This window comes from Armigeres subalbatus, chromosome 2 (genome assembly GCF_024139115.2).
Source record: "Armigeres subalbatus isolate Guangzhou_Male chromosome 2, GZ_Asu_2, whole genome shotgun sequence".
In the NCBI taxonomy this organism is placed as follows: Eukaryota; Metazoa; Arthropoda; class Insecta; order Diptera; family Culicidae; genus Armigeres; species Armigeres subalbatus.
The window spans coordinates 309,954,594-309,967,606 of NC_085140.1; the positions used below are offsets into that span (position 1 = coordinate 309,954,594).

The window sequence follows — 13,013 nt, forward strand, 5'->3', positions numbered from 1 at the left end:
ACCGTAACAATAATTGAAATCTTGCAGCAGCATTTGCTTAGTTGGGGCCCATTGTCCCATTTTCTCCTACGTTCTATTCGACGCTCGCGTCTCTGTCGGTAACCGCAAGCGCTCCGGTAATATTGTATCGGGGAAAAGTGAGATCAATTTAGGGATAACATTGTTTACATTCCAGATCTCCCTGGTGGTGCCCGGATTGGGAATGATATTGTGGATGAAAGTGAGGTGGAATTGGGCTGAAGGTTAGAGCACTCCAACGTGAAATGATGATGTTTTCGAGCACACTCGATGAGTGGAAAAGTTTGAAAAGCTTATTTGAAATGTGTTTATGTTTTTTCGTGATTCGTTGTCGCTTGATGTCGGATTTGAGGTACACGTTATCATGATGGTGTTTTTGTAGGATTTATATATTCATGTCGATTATAATAACAGCTTCCACGATTTCCGGTAGGATTGAAGATTTTGCACACATTTGTCAGATATAATAAAGATAAAATCCTTTTTTATAGAAATACTATATCGACAAAAGGGAATTGTGGTTCGGCAGACCAAGTCGCAAGTCTATGTAATCCTAGCAGCACACAATGATCCACATGGGATACTGCAACTTATATGTAACATATTCAGTTACAATCAAGTTGCTGCAACCATTTTTGTCTGATTTGTGCTGCTCGGGAAGTTACTGACTGAGCGAACAGATTTACGGTGCAGCATCAGTAGTGAAAGAATACCAGCTGCTTGGGGAAATACCTGTCGTAACCCTGTACCGAATAAACAAGATGATATTTTTTCCATGTTCTTGCTAAACACTTTATGAACTCCCCTTATTATCTTCACTGCTGGTGATGACTGATGAAAAAGTAGCAAAAGCTCATCATTCCATCTCAATACCGTCATAAATAAAACATTAGCCCAGCCTGTGACCAACTGACCGTAATTCGTAACCCAAGCCAATGTTTCCGCTTGCTAGCTGGATGTCATTCAGTATAATAAGCTGCTAATCACCTCATTCCTGGCAGCCAATACGCTTATATACCAATGTGTGCTCGGAAGCACATCTGATAACAATGCCTGGGGATCAATCAAGGCATCAATAGAGCTTTGTCATCGTGTTCTAGGTTCTTCTTGGTATGAGCATTTTGTTTTGGATAAATAATGGCTTGACTTGGTTTTATGCGTTGTGACAAAAGGGAGCAAAGCGCAAACACAAATAAAGTGATGAAATTCATAGTTAGCCTAACCGCAGAAAGTCTAATTGGTTAAGATATGGTAACACCAAGCTTGGATAACGGGTTCGATATTCCCGTGAAGATCATTTTCGGATTATTAATTCAAGACTCTGTCACACATAGATGTTTGAACAACGATAGCATGTTCGATATCACAACGAATGTTTGGTAAAATACAAACAGTAGTTAAGATGTAGAGCACAGACACAGTTTTTCGAAAAACTATATATTAATTCAGACGAAAAGATTGTTTAACTTTTTCTTTAAAAAAAACGTATCCAACGTCGTGCCTGGCCGAATAAAATGTTAGTCTTTCATTTTTTTTAGTTAATTTAGTTAAGCTAATTTAGTTAAGCCACCAACTTTTTTGGTTTAACGCAATGTTCTTAATTAATTTTAAGCGCAGCGGAACATATGCGCAAGTTGCTTCGTTACACATTCCGATCACTGGTTGAAGTACCGGAATAATATAATGATGATGTTGAATACTGTGTTACAATGAATTTTGAATGAATTTTGATGAATTTACATTGAATTTTGACATTGAAGAAAGAAGTTCTTTCTGACTTTTTTTGCTTTTAACGTTTTGCTCTCTCGACGTTTTGTCCTTCCGACCTTTTGTTCTTTTCGACCATTTGACCCTTAGACCTTTTTTCTTTCGACCTTATAAAAACCCTGATTGATCCACCTAGCGGTAATGGTACCTTTCTCGTGCATTATAAAAATAGTATTTTGGCCATTACTCCTGAGCCTATAGTCCGATCTGGCCAAGTAAATCGAGTAAATCGGTTAAGGATAAGTACCTGAAAAATAGTGATGAACTTTGTACCTTACTTAAAAATCACTCAAATAAATAAAAAAAAAGGACCTGAAAAATTAGTGACATTTTTTTACTCAATTTTTCTATAAAAAAGTGGTATTTTGGCCATAGCTTTCGAGCCCATAGTCCATTCTTACCAATTTTAAATAGGAAACAATGGTAGAAAATCCTCCGTCGAATGCAACTTGTTGCGAGTAAATCGGTTAAGGATAAGTGCCTGAAAAACTAGTGACATTTTTTTTACTCAATTTTTGTATGGAAAGGTGATATTTTGACCATAACTTCCGAGCCCATAGTCCGATCTGACCAATTTTCAATAGGAAACAATGGTAGACTATGGGTCTCCGGACCTTCCAAAGTAGCACACTTGTTGCAGAGAAGTTACTGTAACTCGTATGTAACCAAATTTGGTCACATTTGAGTTGCTGCAACCAAATCAGTGTTAGTTGTGCTACTCGGGTTCTATAAAAAGTTTGTTTTTGGAGCGATCATATAGCCTTTACGACGGAAAATGACGCCTCCAGAGAGCAACTATTGGATACCCTTGTGGCCCGAGGTAAACAACCCTTCCGGGCTATAAGAGGTGTTTTGGGAAATCGCGATGTGATATATATGCAGGCCATCTATGCCTTCCTTTGCTTGGCTGACATCAAAGTTTAATGCATATATTCTTCTCTTTCTCAGTTTTTTTTTCTTGTCCGATTCTGTTTCTCTGTACCATGTACCCCGAAGCTCTGGCCATCCGGAAGATGCTCCCTGACGAACCAAAATCGAGCATGACGCCACGCAAAACCGTTTTCAACGTTCAACGTCAAACGCCCGGATGAGCAGCTGAAATAACCTAAACCCAAATCCCTACCCCGTCCGTCCTGTATTAAGTTTTTCTAACCTTGAGTCACCACGAGTATTATGGTCTATGTCCCCTCCCAACTAACTGTTAAGATAAGATGATATACCATGTAAAAATATCATACCTGAGAATTGCGGCTCCGCAAAGTGTCACACACGACTGAGCCTACCAAATAAATGAACTGGTTAAAAAAAATAGCCTTTACGTATACTTAGTATACGAGAAAGGCAAAAAGACAGAAGTCGAACAGACTGAACACTTAACATCTAGCATAAGACAATGGACAGGACATTTACACAACACCAGTGGAGAACTATTCGCTTTACGAAAGTTCTCCTCCTAGTTCTCAAAGTCCCTAAAAGGAAGAAGATATAATGAAGAAGGAAGAAGAAAGATAGAAGAAGATTGAATTTCTTTGGGCTTTCGACCTTTTATCATTCGACGTTTTGTCCCTTTGTTCTTTTGTCTTTCGACCTTTTGTTCCTAGAAGGAAGAAGGAAGAAAGAAGTAGGAAGAAAGAAGAAAAAAGAAGGAAGAAAGATGAAGGAAAAAGAAAAAGGAAGAAAGAAGTTCTTTCCTACTTTATTCGCTCTCAACGTTTTGTCCTTTCGACCTTTTGTCCCTTTCGACCTTTTATCCTCTTCGACCATTTGTCCCTTCAACCTTTTGTCTTTCGACCTTTTGTTCTTGGAAAAAAGAAGGTCTATATAAAAAATAAGGAAGAAGATTGAAGGAAGAAGGAAGAAAAAAGAAGGAAGAAGAAAGAAGAAAGAAGGAAAAAGGGAGAAGGAAGAAGGAAAAGTCAGGAAGGAGGAAGAAATATGATAAAGCAGCATGCGCAACATCTTCCAAATAGCTGTTTGTTTCTAATAACTTGCAAAGAAGACCTCGAGTCACATTAAAGCCACTTTTCAATTTCAGAAGCACACAATGTTTTATTTCCTTTTACATTGCGTCGCAATATGTCACACATCTGACTTCTTGGGTGATCTGGAATTCAATATATTTCATATCAGAAGTTGCAGGATTATTAACACTTCGGTTCATTGCTGTGTCGACAATGTTTCTGAGATATTGCAGAAAAATTTGAGCTCAGCTGAGCAGTACTTTGTTTTTGACAGTCCCCTGCATATAAGGTACAATGAAGTTACAAATGACTATTTATATTGGGAACGACCAGGGTAGATAACAAATAATCCCTCTGTTGTCGCTTTTCTGGTCATAGAATTTAAAAAAGCGGAGTGATTCTACTGCATCCGACGTTTCGACCCTTGGTTTTGGCTCTCTTCAAGGAGGATATAGGGGTGCCGCTATATGTTTATCGCCTATTGAAGAACGCCCAGCAGTAGGTGATAGACATATAGCGGCACCCCTACAACCTCCCTGAAGAAGGCTCAAACAAAGGGTCGAAACGTCGGATGCAGTGGAATCACTCCGCTTTTTTAAATTCTATGATAAGAAAACCAAAACAGAGGGATTATTTGTCACAAATGACTTGTTTATTTAGTGCACTTCTAGCAGAATCTCCAAATAGAATTGATGGTGTGATGGTTATAGTAGAAGGTTGCAATTCTCAAGGTCCATGGTTCGATTCCCGGTTTGGTTTTTATGTTTTTATTTTTATTGTAGCCGCAAGATGTTGCAAATAGACTCCACCTCTTGCGCTTTTTGTGCCACAAAGCAGTTCCAAATACGACGCGTCATGCATAATTCAGACCTTTAGGAAGTCGCATCACAGTTGTTGTTACTCATCGAGAAACAAGTGGTGTTGCTTGGGAAGGACCCTTTTGACCTTTTGTCTTTTTCGACATCTTGTCCCTGCGATCTTTTGCCTTTCGACCCTTTGTCCCTTATCTCAATTAACATGAAAAAGTGGTTCATCGTTGTGTCGACGACTCTTTCGTCCAAATGACCCTTTCGGTCAAATTACCATTGAGGCCAGTGGTTCTCAACCTTTTTCTTGAGAGGTACCCCTTTGAACTTTTGCATTAGTTGTGGTACGGACCTGAAAACTAATGGGATATATGACTCTCGATGAAGTTGGCAGATATTTTCAATATTCCGTGAAAAATTTCAATTCAAAGTAAATTTACACATCAAGCTTCCTACAGGACTTTTTTTTGTCTATTGGAGACTTCTGATCATCTTGGAGGAAGGTTTCAGAACCTATTGAAAGGCGGTTTTCGAGCCACTTAAAATTATGATTCTGAGCTTTTTGAAAGTATGCTTCCAAGCTTCTTGAAAGAAGAATTCCGAGTCTCTTGAAGGGAAGCTTCAAAGCCTGTTGAAGGGAGGCATCTGAGCCTCTTAGAAGGCGACTTTCGTGCTTCTTTCGGGCTTTTGATCCTCTTGAAAGGAGGCTTCCGAGCATCTTAAAGGCAGGCTTCAAACCCCCTTGAAAGCCGCTTATGAGTCACTTAGAAGTCAGACCGCATCGTGCTTTCGTGCTGTGCGGTTCTTTCTCTCTTTGCGGAAGGAAGTTTTTAATACTACCCGAAGCTATTTTAATTTCAACGGTGCTTCTTAGCGCTATTTGTACCCACTGATCCCGTTACGATCTTTGCAAGGACCCGTGCCTTCGTTTTACGTTGGACCCGTTTGCGGAAGTAAAATTCCGACAAGCGGTGGTAATCCTGCAGGGACACCGTTCTGGGAAAAAACCTCTTAGAAGGTCACGTCTCCACGCTCAGCAATGAGTATTAACAAAAACAAGAGGAAGGGGGAGTCTCTAAATTCTCCACTTCCTTCAAAGAAACAAGGTTTCAAGACCGTCCTGCCCAAGCGCGGAAAAAATAGAAGGAAGCTGGAGAATTCAGATATTCCTTCTAACTCTAATATCAGAAATAATTCTTCTCCAATCGAACTGAGCAATCAGTTCGATTTGATTAATGATGAAATTGAGCAAATCGAATCTACCTCTAGCCCAGGTGATTCGATTCATGCGAAAAAGCAAAGGATTCCGCCAATTGTGGTATCTGTTGCCGAGTTTTCTGGCTTCCGGAATGAGATTTTGAGTAACCTTCAGGGGATCAAGGTTTCATTTCAGATTGCTAGGAAGGGTGACTGCCGCGTTTTGCCGGGATCCTTTGACGATCGCAAACGTCTTCTTCACTATTTAACTGAGAAGCGCCATAAATTCTTCACATACGACGACAAACTGAGCGATTGTTCAAAGTCGTCTTGAAGGTCTCCCCAGTGATGACAAATCACTGGATGAGATTAAAATTGAAATTTCTCAATTACTTGGATTTTCACCAGTCCAAGTAATTAAGATGAAAAAAGAAATCCCATTCTGGTACTTCCCAGAGGGGCATTTCTCAAGAATTTTATTTAGTTCATTTTAACAAAAGTGAACTAAATAATATGAAAAGTTTGGAAAAGGCCTGTATTATGTCTCATGTCCGTGTTACATGGGAACATTTCCGCAGGCCTGGGGGAAATTTCCAAACCCTACCCAGTGCCGTAAGTGCCAAAAGTGGGGTCATGGAACCAAACATTGTCACATGGATGCTAAATGCATGATTTGTGGTGGAACCTCTCACGCCAAGGACGCATGTCCTGTGAGAGAAGATTCCAATAAATTTAAGTGCGCAAACTGTGGGGGCAATCATAAATCCAATTTCTGGGAATGCCCTTCACGCAAAAAAGTTTTGAATTCCCGTGCAAAATTGATGACGGGAAATTCCAATCGGATCCCAGATTCGACGGGTAGAAATTTTTCAAACGCTCAAATTTCGAAACCGGTTACCGGTCGAGCAATTCATACCCACCACAATTCACAAACAAATTTTGCCGCTCGTCAACGGGTAGCAAGCACTTCAGTAAATTCCAATTTTTCCAATGTACCTACGTATGCAAACATCGCTGCTGGTAGACAAAATTTCTCTTCTCAAAATGAGGTTTATACTCATGTCCCAACGGAAAATAACGGTCATGTTGCCGATTCAGGTAGCATGACTGCTTCCGATTTTGATTTTTAACTGAACAATTGCATCACATGATTGATGCAATGTTCAAAGCAAATACCATTCCTGAAGCTGTTCAGGTTGGTATAAAGTACACACAAAAAATTGTTATCGGACTCCGTTTCAATGGATCCAAATAATTGTGTGAAAGTTCTAAATTGGAATGCCCGCTCTCTAAAGGGTAAGGAAGATGAATTATTCAACTTCCTTTCAGTTCATAATGTGCATATTGCCATTATAACTGAAACGTATTTAAAACCAGGACTCTCCATTAAAAGAGATCCAAACTATTTTATCTACAGAAATGATCGTCTTGACAGCGCCTGTGGTGGGGTCGCCATTGTCATTAATAGACGTATCAAACATAAATTATTTTCTTCGTTTGAAACCAAAGTTTTTGAAACCTTGGGAGTTTCTGTTGAAACAAATTTTGGACAATTTTCCTTCATTGCAGCCTACTTGCCTTTTCAATGCAATGGGCAGCAAAAGAATTTGTTGAAAGCTGATCTTCAAATTCTGACTCGCAACAAATCAAAATTCTTCGTAATTGGTGACTTCAATGCCAAACACCGTTCATGGAATAATGCCCAAAGCAATTCCAATGGTAAAATTTTATTTGAAGATTGTTCTGCGGGATATTACACTATTCAATATCCCAATGGCCCTACTTGTTTTTCTTCCAGTCGAAATCCTTCTACAATTGATTTAGTTTTAACGGATTCAAGTCAGCTGTGTGGCCAATTGGTAACTCATGCTGACTTTGACTCTGATCACCTTCCTGTGACATTTGAAATCTCACAAGAAGCCATTTATAATCCAATCAGCTCTACTTTTAATTATCATAGAGCTGATTGGGATTTATAGAACATATATCAATAGGAATTTTGATGATGATATTCCCCTCAATACTAAAAATGATATTGATAATGCTCTCGTATCTTTGACAAATTTAATTGTCGAAGCCAGAGGCATTGCAATTCCGAAATGTGAAGTTAAATTCAACTCCATTATTATTGACGACGATCTTCAGCTACTGATCCGTCTTAAAAATGTGAGAAGAAGGCAATACCAAAGAACTCGCGATCCCGCGTTGAAAGTTATTTGGCGAGATTTGCAAAATGAAATTAAAAAACGTTTCGCTATTCTGAGAAATACCAACTTTGAGAATAATGTCTCGAAGTTGGATCCCAGTTCGAAACCCTTTTGGAAATTAACGAAAATTCTTATAAACCTCAAAAGCCAATTCCAGCGCTTAAAGAGGGAAATAAAATTTTATTAACAAATGGCGAAAAGGCTCAAAAACTTGCTCAGCAGTTCGAGAGTGCCCATAATTTTAGTCTAGGTCTCACTAGTCCAATTGAGGATCAGGTTACACGGAGCTTCGAAGACATTCTCAATCGAGAGAATGTTTTTGACCCTTCGTTGGGAACTAATTTGGATGAAGTGAGATCTATTACTAGAAAATTTAAAAATATGAAAGCCCCGGGTGATGATGTTATTTTCTACATACTTATCAAAAAACTTCCTGAGAGCTCTTTATCCTTTTTGGTTAATTTATTTAACAAATGTTTTGAATTGGCATACTTTCCAGATAAATGGAAAAACGCCAAAGTTGTTCCAATTTTGAAGCCGGACAAAAATCCAGCTGAGGCTTCTAGTTATCGCCCAATCAGTTTGCTTTCTTCAATAAGCAAACTGTTTGAAAAGATTATTTTAAATAGAATGATGGTTCATATTAATGACAATTCTATTTTTGCTGATGAGCAATTTGGTTTTCGCCATGGGCATTCAACCACTCATCAGTTATTAAGAGTTACGAACTTAATTCGGCTCAACAAATCTGAAGGATATTCGACTGGAGTTGCTCTTCTTGATATAGAGAAAGCATTTGACAGTGTTTGGCATGAAGGTTTGATTGTAAAATTGATGAATTTTAATTTTCCTCTGTACATCATTAAACTGATCCAAAATTATTTATCAGATCGCTCGCTGCAGGTAAACTATCAGAATACTAAATCTGATAGATTTCCTGTAAGGGCTGGTGTCCCCCAAGGCAGCATACTGGGGCCCATATTGTATAACATTTTTACTTCTGACTTACCTGATTTACCACCAGGGTGTCAAAAATCTTTGTTTGCAGATGACACGGGCCTTTCAGCCAAAGGGCGAAGCCTTCGTGTCATTTGTAGTAGATTGCAAAAAAGTTTGGATGTTTTCTCCACTTACTTGCAAAAATGGAAAATTTCCTGAATGCTTCCAAAACTCAGCTTATAATTTTCCCACATAAGCCGAGAGCTTCTTATTTGAAACCTTCTAGCAGACATATTGTCACTATGAATGGGGTTCCAATTAATTGGTCTAGCGAAGCTAAATATTTAGGACTTCTGCTAGATCAAAATTAACTTTAAAAATCACATTGAAGGCCTTCAAGCCAAATGTAACAAATATATTAAGTGCCTATATCCACTTATAAACAGAAAATCAAAACTTTGTCTTAAGAACAAACTTTTGATTTACAAACAAATTTTTAGACCTGCCATGTTGTATGCTGTGCCAATATGGGCTAGTTGCTGCAATACCAGAAAGAAGGCACTCCAGAGGATTCAAAATAAAATTTTGAAAATGATTCTGAAGTTGCCTCCGTGGTATAGTACCAATGAACTTCATAGAATTTCTAATATTGAGACATTGCAACAAATGTCCAACAAAATAATTTCAATTTTAGACAAAATCGTTGCAATCTTCTATAGCAACGATTAACTCCTTGTACCCTTAGTATAAAATAGGTTAAGTTTAGTTTAAGTTGAAAACATTGTAATTCCTACATGGTTCAATTCAACCAGAGGAAAAAATTCTTACTGCCAGAGGCAATTGAAATGTATTAATAATAACTAATAAGAAACTAATAACATAGCAAATAAGGATGATAGTGTTAAGAAAACACGGAACACCTAGTCTAAGAGATGAATGCATGTATTAGATAATTAGCAAATAAAATTAGTTAAAAAAAAAAAAAAAAAAAAAAAAAAAAAAAAGTCACTTAGAAGAAGGCTTCGGAGCATCTTGAAAGTACGCTTGTATGCCTCATCGCAGAAGAATTTCGTGCCTCTTAAAGAGAAGCTTCCGAGCCTCTTGAAAAGAGACTTAAGAGCCTGTTGGAAGGAAGCTTACGAGCATCTTGAAAGGACCCTTCAGAGCCTCTTGAAAGCAGGCCATTTTGAAAACATACTTCCAAGCCTCTTGAAAGGAGTTTTTCGAGTATTTTGAAGGGAGGCTTCCGAGAATCTTGAATATAGACTTTCGAGCCACTTAGAAGGCAGCTTTCGAGCCACTTAAAAGGAGGCTCCTGAGCATCTTGAAAGTACGCTTCCAAGCCTCTTGAAAGAAGAACTCCGAGCTTCTTGAAGGGAAGCTTCCGAGCCTCTTAAAGCCAGCTTCCCGAGCCTCTTGAAATGAGCTTTCCGAGCCTCTTGAAGGGAGGCTTCCGAGCATCTTGAAAGTAGGCTTCCAAGCCTCGTGAATAAAGAATACCTGATACTGATAGAATACTTGATAGGAGGCTGCCGAGCCACTCGAAGGCAAGTTTCCGAACCTCTTGAAAGGCGGCTTTCGAGCCACTTAAAAGGCGGTTTCCGAATCTCTTGAATAGAGGCTTCCGAGCCTCTTGAAAAATGAGGCTTCCGAGCATCTTGAAAGGAACCTTCGAGCTGCTTGGATGAAAGCTTCCGAGAAGCGTACAAGGATGCTTCCAATTCTCTCGCAACGATGAACTAAGATTTTCAAAAAAAAAGTCTCGATGCCTCTCAAATGGAGGCTTCCTTTCCTTCAGACTCTTTTAGTTAGATTTAAGTTCCGAAGCATGTTGTTAACATATTATGCAATATTTTGTTTTGAATGACCTTGAATGACCTCAACGTTTTGTCCTATTGATCTTTTATCGCACAGCGCTTCAAAATTATCCTTTCGGCCAAATAACCCTTTCGGCCAAACGACCCTTTCGGCCTAATCACCCTTTCGTCCAAACGACCCTTTCGGCCAAATGACATTTCAGCTAAATGACCCTTTCGGTCAAATGACATTTCGGCCAAATGATCCTTTCGGCCAAATGACCCTTTCGACCTAATGACCTTTTCGGCCAAACGACCCTTTCAACCAAATGACCCTTTCGGCCAAATGACCCTTTCTGCCTAATTACCCTTACGGTCAAATGACCCTTTCGGCCATACGACCCACACTGGTTCAAAGGCCCCCAAAACGTGCGTCTTTTTAGTTTTCGACCTGTAAACTACATTTTAGAGTCATGGTATCTTCAGAAGAGTTGAACAATATTTCTTAGGCTTCCTTTTGATAAGAAAACATTTATGACCTATCTTTGAAAGGCTTCCTTTTGATAAGAAAACATCTATGACCTAACTTTGAAGGGCGGTTTGGAATAAAAAATTTACGCAGATGTACTAAACCAGTGGTTGTCCTCTGCAATGTTATAGAGAATGTGAGTTGGAACATCTTTTCTGAAGACACAATATTGAAATAACGGTTTGGTAACTAGTAAGAGCAGGTTTTGTATGAATGACCCTCAAACATCATATTTTACGCTTAATTTTCTTGAAAATAGTGTTAGCAGTATGGTTTATTCTAGAAAGTTGTTCGCAATGACAAAAAACATGTTTGTCTAGAGAACTACTTTGAACTATCTTGAAACCTGTCAAAGTTATTGAGGAATCTTTAGAAAACATAGTAAATTTTTACATCACCACAACTGTTACGTAAACAATTAAAAAATGGCTAACATGATTGGTTATTTATTGCATAGTATCTCCATCAAGACGAAACAACCACATTTAAAACGAATGGCTGCCATTTGTCGAGATTGTAATCATTGTTTACGTAACAGTTGTACTGAAAAACGTACATTAAGGACTATTTTAAGCTGATTCAAAATAATAGTGGAACACGGCGGAACAAAACAAAACATTGTGCATTCGGTAGCTTAAAACCAAATCTTTTAGATGGTGACTGTTTGACTTGCCGCCTCTTGCCGCTTTTCACGGTGTGTTGATGTGAAAATTTACTATTTTTTCTAAATGTTCCTCAATAACTTTGACAGGTTTCAAGATAGATCAAAATAGTCTTCTAGACAAACATGATTTTTGTCATTATGCACAACTTTCTAGAAGAAACCATACTGCTAAAATCATTTTCAAACAGTTATGCTCAAAATATGATTTTTGGGGGTCATTCATACAAAACGTGCTCTAATTCGTTACAAAACCGTTATTCCAATATTGTGTCTTCAGAAAAGATGTTCCAATTCACTATTCACATTTATAATATTGCAGAGGACAACCACTGCTTTTGTACATCTGCGTAATTTTTTTTTATTTCATACAGCCCTTTAAGTTGGATAGATCATTGATGTTTTCTTATTAAAAGAAAGCCCAAGAAATATCCTTCAACTCTTCTGAAGACATCATGACTCCTTGGTTTGTAGTAGTTTTCAGGTCGAAAACTTAAAAAAAACGCATGTTTTGGAGGCTTTTGAACCAGTGTGTACCTTTCCGGCTAGATGGGTTTTGGCCTAATGGTTTGTTCGGCCTAGTGGCATTCGGCTAATGGGTTTCGGCCAAACGACCCTTCCCCATATTCATTTCAGTTTTCCGACATCAAGCTTTCTTTACAACTACAATCCAGCGTAAGAAATTAGGGGTTTTACAATCGTTAAATTGACATACAAATCCATCCCAATAAGTGCCTGTGCCTCATATCGATAGAACTATATTATTTGTTGAATTCTTTCAAAAGTGGACTGTATAGGTGGTTCATGGATGGTGTGGATTGTGGAAGCAGATCTGTGGATAGGGATTATTGCTCGCGTCCCGCAGTGACGGAGCCAGGTGGGAGCAGGAGTGCTAGATAACTCCTCCCCTGGATGGCCCGCAGGCTGTGAAGTCCTTGTGACTTCACCTCGATGGTGGTGGACTGGACCAGTCTCGCTCGACTGGCAGCACCTCAATTACACTCAATAAACACTAAACACTTTACGGAAGGGAAATGCTCATCCTAGAGCACCACGCTACTATGTGGGCGGACTTTAGGACTTCGAAACGAAACCACGGAAGAAATTAACTTTACACTAGATTTATTAGCAT

The 13,013-nt window shown here is 38.8% G+C and overlaps 1 protein-coding gene across 1 annotated transcript in view; it reads left to right on the forward strand.

Moving 5' to 3' along the window:
- Positions 1 to 13,013, forward strand: part of LOC134212578 (uncharacterized) — an 896,490-nt gene that overhangs the window by 165,556 nt on the left and 717,921 nt on the right. The gene's annotated exons all lie outside the window — the stretch shown is intronic.